General features: G+C 35.9%; 1 protein-coding gene across 2 annotated transcripts in view; it reads right to left on the bottom strand.

The window, feature by feature from the left end:
- Positions 1-5,418, bottom strand: part of LOC139133082 (thymidylate synthase-like) — a 396,310-nt gene that overhangs the window by 228,553 nt on the left and 162,339 nt on the right. The window lies entirely within an intron of this gene.

The following is a 5,418-nucleotide window of genomic DNA, read 5'->3' as shown; positions in this document are numbered from 1 at the left end:
ATGTTTATCACATCCGGGGGACGTACAGTCATTGTCACGTGTACATGGGTATATCACGTCATGAGGTGACTTGTTTTGTTTTGATTTTGACACAATGTGAGGAACGAGTGCTGACGCAATTCCCAGGCCAGTTACAAGACACGTCAAGATTATAACAAATTTTCTGTGGCACTGTATGCCATGCCAATCTGGAAAATCCTAAAGAAAGCACAATTGGAGTTTTTGAAATGTAGTCGATTCAACGTTAATTATGTTATTGTTATTCATTATTTTGCAAATAAAAAAAGCCGGTAACATTAAAGACTATTTCGGGGGTTCGCACCCCCGGGTTTACATCCGTATGCTTGTATTGTCTATGGGAAGGCAATTCCTTGGTTGTAAAAACATTTTGTCCAAGGTGTAAATATAAAAGCGAACGAAAATTGTCAAGTTCGTCGTGTGCACGTATAGGTGAGCAACGTAAAGTGTAGGCCACACATAAGATTGTTCAGTTGACAAAAATGATAAACCTTGGCATTATGACATCAAAACATGTCAAAAATCAGTAAGGCTTACCGTTCAAAGTAAATCATGAATTTACCAAGCCAAAAAACCCAACAACAACGACAACAACGGATAGAAAATGACGAGGGTGGCCAGAGGGCGCACCTCCGTTGTGAGACTGTACACCCATGTAGGCCAACACACTGCCAATATCAAGAGATTAGCAATTGCAGGAATTGAAAATGACTATATATAATGCAACATCAAACATTATAGACCGTATCACTTCCTTCGTAAATACACAGTTCAGCTACTCTTGATGGCATTACATGTAAAGTTACCCTCCGATCATATGTCATGCAACTGAAATCCCAACTTTCTTCACGGATTAACCCTTTGAGCGCCAGAGTCAATTTTTGTCACCTTCATAAAATATAGCGAAGTGAATTTTTTCGGGTTTTTACAAATTTTGATAAAAAAACTTTAGCCAATGAAATATGATACTCTTTTTGTCTAAAATATTCAAAAAAAATCACAGAAAAATTCATAAAATTGGTAAAATGTTGTGGGAAAAATGACAGCGCTGAAAGGGTTAATACATATTGTATTTTCCTTAAAAGACGATGAACAAAGCGGATCCTAAAGAAAGCACAATTGGAGTCTTTGAAATAGTCGATTCAACGTTAATTATGTTATTGTTATTCATTATTTTGCAAATAAAAAAAGCCGGTAACATTAAAGACTATTTCGGGGGTTCGCACCCCCGGGTTTACATCCGTATGCTTGTATTGTCTATGGGAAGGCAATTCCTTGGTTGTAAAAACATTTTGTCCAAGGTGTAAATATAAAAGCGAACGAAAATTGTCAAGTTCGTCGTGTGCACGTATAGGTGAGCAACGTAAAGTGTAGGCCACACATAAGATTGTTCAGTTGACAAAAATGATAAACCTTGGCATTATGACATCAAAACATGTCAAAAATCAGTAAGGCTTACCGTTCAAAGTAAATCAATAATTTACCAAGCCAAAAAACCCAACAACAACAACAACAAACGGATAGAAAATGACGAGGGTGGCCAGAGGGCGCACCTCCGTTGTGAGACTGTACACCCATGTAGGCCAACACACTGCCAATATCAAGAGATTAGCAATTGCAGGAATTGAAAATGACTATATATAATGCAACATCAAACATTATAGACCGTATCACTTCCTTTGTAAAATACACAGTTCAGCTACTCTTGATGGCATTACATGTAAAGTTACCCTCCGATCCTATGTCATGCAACTAAAATCCCAACTTTCTTCACGGATTAACCCTTTGAGCGCCAGAGTCAATTTTTGTCACCTTCATAAAATATAGCGAAGTGAATTTTTTCAGGGTTTTTACAAAATTTTGATAAAAAACTTTAGCCAATGAAATATGATACTCTTTTTGTCTAAAATATTCAAAAAAAATCACAGAAAAATTCATAAAATTGGTAAAATGTTGCACTAAAATTTTGGTGGGAAAAATTACAGCGCTGAAAGGGTTAATACATACATTGTATTTTCCTTAAAAGACGATGAACAAAGCGGATGATTTTATAAGGAAAAAGATGCGTCTTGAACTCATTCATATGATGAGGTAACAAAATAAATTGCATCTCAGATTAACAACGACAATATGAACAGACAGAAATGAGGCCGCTTAAACCACCGCATCAAAGAAGAAGATTTGTCAAAGACATGATGAGACACGGAGACTTCGGAGAGATAATAAGATTCAACTCATATCAAGTGTTATCAGAAGATGTAGTTGATTACGATAGTTCGACAGAGTCTGATGATTCAGTGAACGAATAAGTTGTAGGCCTAGCTTATTCAAATTCAAAAGCTGATACACCTACGTAATAGATAAAGAACTTAGATTAACTTCTTCTCATCTTCATCGAAGAAGACTCTGTATATCTTTCGCAAGAACTTGATTATATTGGAAAATTTTTCAGGTCTGGTGAAGTTGGTGGTAAAGTATACATCTTGAACTCATTTCGACGGTTAAACTGTGCAAGTTACATTAGGGACTGGACGTAAATTACCGGGGGGGGCGTTTGATTGGGGATGATGCTGGCCAGTCACACAATGCTAATTCACCATTCAAATTCAGACTGTTAGATTATAGAACATTCAAATGAAATATCAAGTAGTTGCCAATATGATTCCATTGTTGTTTACTACAACTGCTCAGGAAGCTGTTGTCATCGATCAATTACTGGTACGTATGCCGTACATAGAATGACCAGCTGAATGAAAATATGATGCTTAAAAACAAATGACTTATTTGATCAAATGGATCGAGGATTTTCACTCTGTGTTATGTTTGTGCTCTTTTAACATTCTACCTTGTTGTCAGCATTGATAATCAAAGGGACACAGTAGCGGTTTTCAGTGTATTTCTCTGAGTATTTAATTCAGTTTCTCCTTCAGCTCTCTAACATGCGGCAAATGTCCAGTATTTAGCTTATCAACACAGCGTGTATATGTAAAATGGACACTGTTATTGTTGACAAATGACTTTTGGTCCGAACTAAAATTCAAATGTAAACTAACAATGCATTATGTATTCACAAGCTGAAAACTGGGCATTTCAAAATGCTCAGGCTTTTGGGAGTGAAACAAGAAATGTACGTGAATACACAGAGCATAAAAACCAAAACAAATTATCAAAAGTTATATAGCTACTGTCCCTTTCACAGATGAAAAGAACTGAAAGAAGTTGTAAAGAGTGATTATCGGTGTTTTATAATTCTTTCACCGAAAACAGTCTACTTCTGTATGTTGTTGCCGTATCAGCGGCCTGACCATGTTACTTACAACTTAGGGTTGATAATCTTGATAATCTTCATCGGAGTAACTTTGAACAGTTTCATTGGTCTCAGATGTTTGATTCTTAATCAGTAATTTCAGCAACTGCATCTCCTTCATCACCCTTCACACTCGTTTTTTTCATTCTCAGGTATGTTAATGCATGGGCATAGGCTTACTTACATGTAAAATCAGTTTGAACATACTTTTTAATCAGACCTGGTCAGAAAATTGTGAAAATTGCCAAAAATATCTTTCGCATTTGATTAAGTTGAAATTTATCATAATATATTACCTAAGTCCGGTCACGTGACCAAAATCTGTTATTTTCCCGCCAAAATTTTATATTGCAAATAACTGAATATTCCAACCACTAAACATCAAAATATTAAAAATATTATTACCAATTAATGTAATGGGATAGAAACTTGTGTTAAAACTACTGGCAGATGCAAAATTATTGAATTTTGAATAACATTTCTTCAAAAAAATCAACAAATACAATATTTTTGACGTTTTACATGTATGTTTTGAATGTCAGAAAGAAGTATAGATAGAGTTTCATGAGTGCCATGTATTTTTGATAGAATATGATAGATGTTGTTTCCAAAAGTGCACAGAAAATCAAGAAAATTTAACGGGTTACGGTTGGAATATTAAAATTAATAAAGACGTAAATTTTGGCGGGAAAATATCAGATTTGGTCACGTGACTCAACTCGGCAAGATTTACGCAGACATTTTTTTAAAGAATTTAATAATTTCAATAATTAGGCCAAATATCAATCAAATCTGGTGGTTTTTAAAGATAATTGATCATTTTTTTACTTTTTGGCTTGATGGGTACAAACACCCATGCATTAACTTACTTGAGTTTGACGCCAAGTAGTCCTCCAAATATGATTGAGCAATGTGGGCCCTTATCACACGAACTTTATCGGTCCTCATCAGACCTTTGCAGTTCATGTTGTGGTGTTCCCTGGCTCTAGATAATTGATGTCTATTACTGAAACTTTCAGTTTGTCCAAAAACAGGCGAAAAGCTAATGAACGGAAAACCAATAGACATCATAGCAATTGTGCCCGTGTACTTTGGAACATTGCTTCTCTTCACATTAGCCATTGTAAACCAAGAATGTGACATTGACATTGAAAGTGTAGCGGTAATACAAAAAGCTGACATACCTTACCTAAAACCAGTCTTTGTGAAAAAGCTGGTAGATGACCCAGCAAGGTGAAAATAAGATCATACTGAGGAGGGGGGGGGGGAAAGAGGGGAGGAGGAAGAAGAAGGAGAAAATAATGACAGTGAAAATCACGATAAATTAAATGATAATGAAATGAATAAAGAAGAAAGCCACAACACTGTAATGTGAATTTTTGTGGATTATTATTTTCAGGGCATGTAGAAAGCACAAAACTTGATGTCATAGACTTGACACTTTTCATGTTTGCAACGAGAATGACAAGAGACGTTGACTGACATGTGTAATTTGAATACTCTGAAAGTATATCGTTGATCCATTGTCATCATTTTGATGAAAATGACCTTGATTTGTATTTTTGAATATTTCTTTAAATTTACGGTAAAATATTACTTAAACACTGAAGGTTACCAGGAGTGTTCTCTGTCAGAATTACTTTACTATCAACATTACACAGAGAAACTCTGTTCACATTCAATGATTAAGACTTCCTAAGGCTAAGCCTTGTAGGTATAAGTTTGTTTCGCAAATTTATCACTCAGTGACCAACAGTACTTGGAGCACTTGTATGCCAGACTCTAAGAAAATGAAAGAACTACATCTTCTGCACCCTCCACAAATCTGAGCATAAAAATTTGCGATACGCTTTAAAAAGGGTGCGAGGCGTTCTGCAGACTCAGTACGCCAAAGAGATCACTTGTACAAACGGGCAAAGAAATAAAGTATTTCTGTGCGTGCTTGTACATGCACTTGGTTTTGTTTGTACCGTATTTCATTCAATTCCGGGTTTCAATAGCAATAAAACTCTCTCACAGCCTAGCCCAGGCCTCTCGTTCGCTCTAACCTCAACCATATGGTGATGCGCCCTCAACGGTGTATTTAGCAAGCA

The sequence above is a fragment of the Ptychodera flava genome, chromosome 1, assembly GCF_041260155.1.
Source record: "Ptychodera flava strain L36383 chromosome 1, AS_Pfla_20210202, whole genome shotgun sequence".
NCBI lineage: Eukaryota > Metazoa > Hemichordata > Enteropneusta > Ptychoderidae > Ptychodera > Ptychodera flava.
This window is presented reverse-complemented; position numbering and strand designations above follow the sequence as displayed.